The 9,947-nt window shown below is 40.6% G+C and overlaps 1 long non-coding RNA gene across 1 annotated transcript in view; it reads right to left on the bottom strand.

The window, feature by feature from the left end:
• Positions 1 to 426: 426 nt before the first annotated feature.
• LOC150065021 (uncharacterized) overlaps positions 427 to 9,947 on the bottom strand; it is a 41,619-nt gene continuing 32,098 nt past the window's right edge. Inside the window, exons 2-6 of the long non-coding RNA XR_016534728.1 lie at positions 5,975 to 6,124; positions 5,682 to 5,781; positions 4,991 to 5,057; positions 2,441 to 2,703; positions 427 to 1,256 (exon numbers count right to left, since the gene is read on the bottom strand). This is a non-coding gene — a long non-coding RNA (uncharacterized LOC150065021). The remainder of the gene's footprint in view (positions 1,257 to 2,440; positions 2,704 to 4,990; positions 5,058 to 5,681; positions 5,782 to 5,974; positions 6,125 to 9,947) is intronic.

Below are 9,947 nucleotides of genomic sequence, written 5' to 3'. Positions count from 1 at the left end.
ATCTACTGATCTCGGTTCAAAGTCAGCCCAAATCATGAAATGTATGTCTCCAATTAACCCCCAGAAAACCAGAAGTGCAACTGTGGCTCAATGAGCAGAGCTCTAGACTGAGCTGAAGAGCTCAGGGATAATGCCCAAAGTCAGAGTTCAAGTCCCATGACCAACCAAAAAAAAAAAAAAAAAAACCCTTAGGAGAAAACAAGAGAAAAGGTGACACTGCTCAAAAAGAAATGTACTCATTATCTGACTTATGTAACTGTATCCCTCTGTACATTACCTTTAAGATAACAATAACATTTTTAAGTGATGTAGCAGGTAAGAAAAAATAGCTGTCAATAAACAAGAACAGATATAAACACTGACCAGTTGTGTGCAGATTTCCCTGGATGCACGTTTAAAGCAACACAAGCTGTGATGTCCAAACCATTTTGTTAACTTTGTAATTTATTTACTTTGTAATCTACTACCCAGACTCAGACTACTTCTATGCCAACTTCTCACCAAATTCTGCCCAGATCTTTCATCCAAATAAATGAATGATCTTAGTCATTGTCCATTACCAAGGGCATTGTAATAAGATTGTAGGAAGAAATCAGGTCACAGAGATCACAGAGCTTAGGTATCCTAGCCAAGGACTTTGAGCGCCTAGCAGTGTCTGTTCAGCTCTGGAAGCCTCCCATCTTATTTAATAACTTAGAGTAATTCAGTCCACCATGCTCCTTTAGGCAGGGAGCACAGTGTATAAGAGCAGCACTTCATCTCATCCTTTGCCAGTCACTCTTTACTGCAGCATTAGCATGGCTAGGAGTGGATATGGTTTATTCTTCCAGGGTTCACAGTTGGACACTGTAGTGTCTGATGTGGGACATGAGGAAGTAGTAAAATTTTTCCAAGATGATGATGAGCGCGAGGTTAAGCCAATGACATATGCTCTCGGAAGGAAAAGGCATGGTGCTTCCAGGACCTCAGTCTTCTGCCATCTTCCTGCTTTACTGTGTGATCTGTCTTCCATTCACTGTTGTTATTGTGCAGCCATCTATCACTGCTTTATTACCAAAGTCAAGTCAATGCTGGCGCCCATGCCCCCAAACCTCCTGAAGTGAGCTACGTAAACCTCTTCTCTTTACGAAGTGATCAGCTTCAGCCATTCCATTATGATGAGAGAAAATAGACTTCTTCAGGGGTGTTCTGTCACTGTCCACATGAAGAATGACTTTGTGATCACAGCAGTGTGGCTTGAGATTGATCAACATGTTCTCATAGAAGACATAAAGAAACAAAGAGAAATTCAATATTCTTTAATTGGAAAGTTAACTGTATGCAGCGTATTCTAGTCAAATCTACTACAGTGAGTACAACCGCCAGCATCAGAAGGTGGTTTAAAGAGGAAAGTTTTCTATCTCTAGTCCGGGAAAATATCCCCAAATAACAACAACTAACATAAAACAAAACCTCCAGAGGAAGAAAAAGAAATGACGTCACAGCTAACTGCTACTCATTAAGGGTACATGGACTGAGCAAGGTAGGCTTTCTATTGTAGAAAGAAAGCCTGAACCAAACCAGTTGTTCCTCTCTTTGTTAAAGAAACTAGTCATATGAATACCCTCAGATCCCTTCGTCTGTAACCAGGAAAACACTCAGTAGCTGGTGACTGATACCTCTAATCCTAGCTACTCAGGGATCTGAAATCTAGACATTGTAGTTCCAAGCCAGCCTAGGAAGATAAATTCAAGAACCTCTTGTCTTCAATTAACCAGTAAAAAAAAAAATCAGAACTGGAGGTGTAGTTCAAGTGGTAGCATGCCAGCCATGAGTGCAAAAACCAAGCAAGAGCATGAAGCTCTGAGTTCAAGTTTCAGTACATGAGTGCATAAATATGCACACACACACACACACACACACACACACACACACACACACACACACACTACACTGCAGTTCTAAGTTGGAAAACATAAGCACATAGCTACTGAAAAGATCAAAGACACATTGTTTTCCACTCCAGTGTTACAAAGCATGTTTCTTTCCGTTTCTACCAAACTCTACCCTGTCATAATCCATTTTTAAGTAATAGCTTTAATATGTTGTTTGTGTGTGTGCATACACATGCGTGTGTATGCTCCTGTTTGAACTCTATTGTGCCAAGGTTTTGTCACTCTCAAGGCCGGTACTCTATCACTTGAGCCACAGCTCCACTTCTTGGTGGGTTCATTGGAAGTAGTCTCACAGACATTTCTGCCAAGGTTGCCTTCCAACTGCAATCCTCAGATCTCAGCTTCCTGTGTATGCACACAAGATCACAGGTTTTTGTATTTTCTTTCTTGGATTGAGGACAATTTGAACTCATCGAGTATATTTTCCCTTTATTTTCAAACTTCATGTCATTTTTAGGCATGGCTTCAATTGATAGTCTATAGATTTGCTTTGCTTTACGTTTTACCTTTTGCAAAAGTCAGGTTTTATGATGAACTCTTTAGATTGGTTCCTGGCCTCTCAACATTTCAAGTGTGCATTCAGGAAGTTTTCTTCTATTTTTTTGTGTGTCTTCTGGTTTAAATTCTGTTCAATCTGACATCAAGCATCTCTCATAGATTCATTTCTTTTCTTAATGTTTGATGGTCCTGAACTAGACACAGCTTTGACTGAGATTACTTTTCAGATGTGAATGTGTTTTCCGATTTCTTTTCTTTGCTTCCAGTAACTCTGAAAGGAAAAACAAGGCCTATAGAAAACCAGGCTCAAAGAACAATTGATTGACACAAAGGGAGCAGCAATTCCTGCCAAATCATTCCCTCTCACAGAGTCCAGTCCTCATGCTCATGCCCAAACAAGCCCAGTCACAGACCTACCTGTGGACGAGTCCCCTTGCCAAAGGGCATTTGACACAGATGTGTCAGAGGATGCATATCCACTTTACCAGCAAAATATTGCTCATGGACCCATCACCCTTATACTTAAACCAGAGACAGTTTCTCTCCTGATTACAAGAGTCTATCATTCCAAGCTGGCATGGTGGTGCACTCCTGTTTTACCCAAATTCAGGAGAATGAAGAGTTTAAGGAAAGCTAGGGCTACAAAGTATAGTATATTAGCTTCTACTTTTATATTTGAAATTACTTGAAAAGTTAGTATACTGTATTTATTGATTTTTGTGATGGTTGTGGTTCTTGACTCAGGTTCTGGGGGCTCTCCTTGAGATTTTTGCTCAAGGCCAGCACTCTACCCCTTAGCTCCCAGCTAATACTTGAATTTTAAAAGCTGCTTTATAACATCTTCATAATCTATTTCTTAAAAATATAACCTGTAATAGACATTTAAAATTTAATAATGTGGAGCTGAAGATGTAACTCGATGGTAGAACACTTACCTAGCAAGCACAAGGCCAAGATCAAAACCCCTGCAATACCAATTTTTTTCAATAATTTTATAAAGGGGAGAGGATTGGGGTTTAAGGCTCAAACACCCTCCAATAAAATTCTTCTCTATTACTAGGTGGCCAAACCAGAAATGGAGAGTGTTGGAGTGAAGGGAAGAGATTAATAAAGGCATGTCATGAGACAGAGGAAATAGTTGTTGCGTGGTTGCAAATAGTACTGGATTATGAGATACAAAACAGTCAAAAAGATAAGATTTGTCATGATAAAAAAATGCAAGTATTATGGTTTAAGGAGCAGATTTGTCTTCTAGAAATAGACTCCTTGGGTTTTCTGGAGGAAAATAATCAATTCAAAGATGATCTTATTATATCTAAAGCATTGTAATTCTATTAAGAAGGAATGTTTTTTCCTTGTTACTAACATAATTCTTCCTGGGACACTGAATGAAATGGAAGCAACTGGAAGTGATGTGGATGAGCTACAGACAGGAAGGACTGACCTTGGCCTGGGGCACAAGGGCAAAACAAGAGCAGGTGCAGGTGGTCCAGACTTGGTGCTAAGCCAGAGAGATAAGGAGCCATAAGTCTGGGAGTCATGTTTCAACTTAGAATGATGATGGAAGAATTTGCAACAGTGCCAATGTTGATCACTTACTACTAAATGCTATTAAGGAATTACAGGAGAAAGTAGAAAGTAATACTAAGTAGCTACTCAGGAGAGTGAGATCTAAAGACCATGGTTTGAAACCAGCCTGGGCCAGAAAATTCCATGAGACTCTTACCTCCATTTAACCACCAAAAAGCTGGAAGTGGAGCTGTGGCTTGAGGTGGGAGGGCAGTAGCCTCAAGTAAAAATAAGAAGCAAAAGCTCAGGGACAGGCCCTTCAACTCCTAGAACAAATAAGAGGAAGAAGGAAGAATCACTGATGAATGTAACTGTAACCCCTCTGTACAACACCCCAACAACAAAATAAAATAAAATAGAAAGAAAGGGAAGAAGAGGAGGAGGAAGAAGTGAAATAAAAGAAAAAAAACTGAAAAGTACTAATAGGAAGAAAGTGACACAGTAGGGTTACTGCTAAACTGAAGCTTCAGATAATGAATTCACAGTGAGCCCAGTTCATTTGCTTTTATGAGTTGTCCAGCAACATTGAACAGCTCCAAGGAGGCTCAGAGAAGAGCCAGTGGGTTCTGTCAAGGTTGACATCTTGTCGGGTCAGTACAGTGGACAGAAGGTAGATTGATGGCATTTGCAAAGAGCTGATGGCCAGATCTACCTGGATGAGAAGGAAGTAATGGGGAAACAAAGAGATGGGGATCGATGGCTGGCTGTCTATACAGTGAAAAGGGATCATTTGTATGGGTCACCTGAGCTAGCAAACAGGAAGAACAGGTCATGGTCAGAAAATAGGATAGCTGTACTTGAGGCTTCAGAGTAGTTAGCAATGGCAAGATGTGGGACTAAGCAGCTGTTTTGTAACAAAAGCTAATAAGCATTAGGCCACGTGACCACACGAGACCCACGGTGAGCTCTAACTTCTCCTACTTAAGCGTGCACAACCCCTTTATCCAAAGGAAATGAATGTTTGAGTGGGGAGAAGTGATGATACTCACAAGAATGCCTGATTTGGTGCAGGAGCCTGGGATCGCGTTGGTGGCAGAGGCTCTTCTGTGGCTTCCCCTTTAAGAGAAATTAAGGAGAGATGAAGTGAGAACCTCTCTGCTAATGTTGTCTTGGGGCTGGGACACAGGGAGTGTCAGCCTGGGTACTGTCCCTGAGCTTTCATGCTGAAGGCTAGAGCTGTAGCACTGGAACTACATCATGTCTGTCTTTTTTGGTGGTTAGTTGGAAGGTAAGAGTGTCAGGGGCTTTCCTGTCCATGATGGCTTTGAACCTTGATCTTCAAATCTCAGGAGTACAGGAATAAGCCTCAGGCATATGGCTTAAATGTTGTCTTCAAGGCAGCATTAGCCAGCATTCACATTCCGCAACTACACTAAGATAAATGGATCTAAGAGAAGTTTATAATCAAAAAGTAGCCTGATAAATGTGATTTGGTTCATAATCAAGTAATAAAGAACCCTATCTAATTTCCAGAAAGGATTGTCTTATAGGTTAACAACTTCTTTATATACAGTAGTTCAAAGCAGACTCTGACTTGGAACTCGATTCTTTTATTGTTGTTGTTGTTGTTGTTGTTACTCTGGCTTCCCAGTCAAGGGAAGGTCAGTATGTTCTTATTAAATTATATATAAACAGCCACAGCTGCCTTCCTGTGGCTGCTCAGAGTAGATATAGCATTACCTGAGCCACAAGTGCCAATTCAGCCATAGGAAAGTATTAAGCCATCAGTAAACGGCTGGCCTTTTCCACGTGTTTTTACTGCTCGACTCTATGCTCCCCTCTAGAAATAAAGAAAAGGAAACAAAACATAATTGACTTTAAGTGCTCTACAAGGCAAGGGTGTTCACTCTGTTTCATCTATTTATCCAACCCAGTTTTATTGAGAACATTCTATGTGCTGGGTATACCATGGAAAGAGTCCAGAGATCAGGAAGACAGATAAACAAATATCAGCAGTGCTGAGATTTACTTACAAAGACTCACTCATTTCTTCATGCCTTGATGAAGTTCTGTCTAGAATGGGCTGGGAACAATAATTCATCCTCCCTGGGCTGGGAAGTCTACTCGAAGGAGTTGATCTTTTGTTGAGATTGAGTACAGGACAGAAGCTTCAATAGAAAAGGCTGTAAAAAAAAAAAACTCCTCAGCAAAGCATGGGCATCAAGAAGTCCAAAATGCCTTGTTGCCCTTTAGTGAGTCTCATATTGCTACTGTATCTGACTTTGTTACCTGGTATATTGTATATATGTTTATTTATTTATTTATTTGACATAAGAAAGGGAAGGAGGGAAACAAGATGATTGGGAGGGGGTAAAGGGAGGGAAAAGGGGACAAAAATGTAAGAAAGGGTATCAATGTATGAGAAGTAATGCACCTACTATCTGGCAAATGTAACTGTAACCCCTCTATACTTTACCTCTATAATAAAAAATAAAATGGTAAAAAAAGAAGTCCAAATGCCACTGAGATGCTGCAAGTTGGTTAGAATGGTGAGAAGAAGCAATCTTTTTTAGTCAGACTAGAGTGTCTCCATCACATAAGCAGTCACCATTGTATACTGATATTTCTTGGCCCTGATAGTTCCTGAAATCCTTTGTGTTGTGTGTGACCAGCCAATCACACCATTGACAGATCTTTGTCAACGAAATTAAAGAGTACACACACACACACACACACAAACACACACACACACACACACCCTTAAGTGGGAACTGCCCACCGAATTTACCAACCTTCTCCAACTATGAGCATTCCCAGCCTGATTCCAATCTAACACTGATAAGAATTCAACCTTTGCGGGCAGAGAGTTTGGCCTAGTGGTAGAGTGCTTGCCTAGCATGCACGAAGACCCAGGTTCGATTCCTCAGTATCACGTACATAGCAAAAAGCCGGAAGTGGTGCTGAGGCTCAAGTGGTAGAGCTCTAGCCTTGAGAAAGTCCAAGGACAGTGCTCAGGCCCTGAGCTCAAGCCCAGGACTGGCAAAAAAAAAAAAAAAAAGAATTCAACCTTTGCTTCCAAAAGCACAGCTCCCTCCCCACCAGTAGGGACCTTTCACTGAAAGTAAGGGGGCTTTCTAACTTCCTGTATTACTTCATCACCCTGGTAACTGATTGTTAATATATATATAAATATATATATTTAACAATATATATATATGCCTTATTCCTTAACATTAAGGAGAAGGGACAACCCTTTGTTGTGTTAGAATAAAACCCAAGTCATGGGAGGGGGTAAAACCACTGTTCAAAAAGAAATGTACTCAATACCTGATATATATCTATATATCATCTTTACAGTAGAAATTAACTAAGTAAATAAATAAATAAGGCAGACCCCGCCCCCTGTCCAGTGTGCCTACCTAGCGCTCCAGAGAGTGGCAGATCACCCTTCTGTACAAATGTAAAATGCCTTGACAAGGGCTGGGAGCTTAGCCTAGTGGTAGAGCACTCACTTAGCATGCAAGCCCTGGATTTGATTCCCCAAAACCACATGCACAGAAAAAGTCGGAAGTGGCACTGTGGTTCAAGTGGTAGAACCTTGAGCAAAAAGTGTCCAAGAACTGTGCCTAGGCCCTGAGTTAAAGTCCCGGGACTGGTGAAAAAATACTTTGACAAAATTTCATCTATCTCTTATGTGTCTATTCATTTTCTTTAAAAAAAAAATTATTGGTAGGCCAGGAGTTTGGCCTAGTGGTAGAGTGCTTGAGTAGCATGCACACAGACCTGGGTTCGATTCTTCGGTACCACATACATAGAAAAAAGCCAGAAGTGGTGCTGAGGCTCAAGTGGTAGAGCTCTAGCCTTGAGAAAGTCCAAGGACAGTGCTCAGGCCCTGAGCTCAAGCCCAGGACTGGCAAAAGAAATTATTGTTATTATAAAGGTGAAGTACATATAGAAGGGTTACAGTTACATAAGTCAGGTAAAGAGGACATTTCTTTTTTGGAAAATATCAGCTCTTCTCTTACTCAATCTGTTTCCTGCTCCCAGCCCTGCCCACAAGTTGTACAGTTCATTTTCAACATAAGGTCCAGTGTCTATTCATTTTCAAACACCAGAGGTAGTCGTGAATGACGGAAGCTAACACCTGGGGTGAGTGAGGGAGTGGTGGGGGAGGCTGAGGAGGACGAGCAAGCAAATGTATTCAGGGCTGAGGGTTTATCTCTGTGGGAATACTTGCCAGTTTCACCCCAGTATTGAATGAAAGAAACTGCATAAAACATCATGCTAGGAAATCTAAGCGTCACTCCAGGGAGAGTGATAATCTTTAAGGACTTTTCTTTAACAAGAGGGAGTAATATAACTGGGCCACCTATTACATCGATCATTCTACAGCAGTCTGGAAATGGTCTGTAATAGGCAGGGTGACTTCCAGCCTTTGGTTGGGGACACCAGCTAGATTAGAACATCACTGACTGTTATAATACGGGCTGTTTCAATATAGATGACTATAATGCATTTTTTTTGCACTAAAAGGACAGTTTAACTCATTTGGTTGAGATATAAATTAAATATATAGATGTGACACCTATAGATCAACATTCTTGACCATTATATACATTAAACATTTACTATTACTTTAACCTTATAAGTGTATAAGATTATATATAATTATATGTGAATTGCATGTTATATATAGATATGGTTATGTCTTCACACAGATGAATGCATGTAAAACTGGTCAATTCTGCACAAACTTTGTGAACTGTACCAATGTCAGATTTCTTTTCTTCCTTTTTTTTCTTTTTTTTTGGGGGGGGGTCAGTTATGGGGCTCGAACTCTGGGCAAGGACACTGTCCCTGAATTCTTCAGCTCAAGACTAGTGTTCTACCACTTGAGCCACAGTGCCACTTCCCAATGTCAGATTTCTTAATTTGATATCATATCACATTTATGAAGTTCATTGCTGTTGGAGGAAAAAAAGCTCAGTTTCAAAAATGTAAGCTAACTGATACTCCTGAAACCCCAGCAAGACTTTCAGTGGGAAGGACCCTTAATAAATGACTTTGCCAAGCAAACAATTGGATAAATGAACTCGTTAATGGATGTTGAAAACTTCCCCAAAATCTACATGTTACAGGCTTGGGCCTTAAAATGCCACAGCGGTTAGAAGTTGGTGGCACCTTTAAAAGGTGGGACATACCCCTTGGTTATCTCATACTGTTACAGTATCTCACTTTGTTATCTGATATATTGGATATATTTGTATTTTGTTATTTGAAATTGGATAGGGAAGGAGGGAAAACAAGATGAGGGGTGGGAGTGGGGGGGAGGGAAATGGGAATCAAGACATGAGAAAGGGTATCAATGTATGTGAATTAATTCACCTTCTATCTGGCAAATATAATGTAACCCTTCTATTAATTATAATAAAAATATTTTTTTAAAAAGGAGGGACATACTGGGAGGAAGTTAAGTCATGGGAGGCGTGCCATTCTTGGAAGAGATCAGAGGGTCCTAGCCTGTTCCTCTTTGCCTCCTGGCTCATGAGGAGAGTTGTTTTTCTTCACCACACAGTTCATCATGATGTGCTGCCTCATTAGGGGCCCAGAGCAATGAGACAAGCATATCTTTTCTCTTCATAATTTAATCGTACATGGTATTTCTATTACTGTAACAAGAGCCTGGTGCAGTGTTCGTCTCCGATTATGTACTAGGATAGTCCTGCTCACGTAGTAACTAGCTTCACATTCCCAGTCTCTCCTCTTGGATCTGCTCTTGCCAAAGTCCAGTCCCACTCCCTAAGATTCTGCATCAGACACATAAGGATAATAAACAGGATTACCTATCTATCACAAAACCTAGCCCAGAAATACAGTTCATGCAGTCAACCAACAACTCCTCACTCAAGGACTACCGTTAGCTCATCAGATGACATGAGAGAAGATTCTCCCTCCAATACACGTTCATTACAACCCCCAATTTCACCAACCAAAACTGCTGCACTG

Source organism: Megascapheus bottae, chromosome 3 (genome assembly GCF_031878675.1).
Source record: "Megascapheus bottae isolate mThoBot1 chromosome 3, mThoBot2.hap1, whole genome shotgun sequence".
NCBI classification, from domain to species: domain Eukaryota; kingdom Metazoa; phylum Chordata; class Mammalia; order Rodentia; family Geomyidae; genus Megascapheus; species Megascapheus bottae.
Note: the sequence above shows the minus strand (reverse complement) of the source record. Positions and strands in the feature narration are given on the sequence as shown.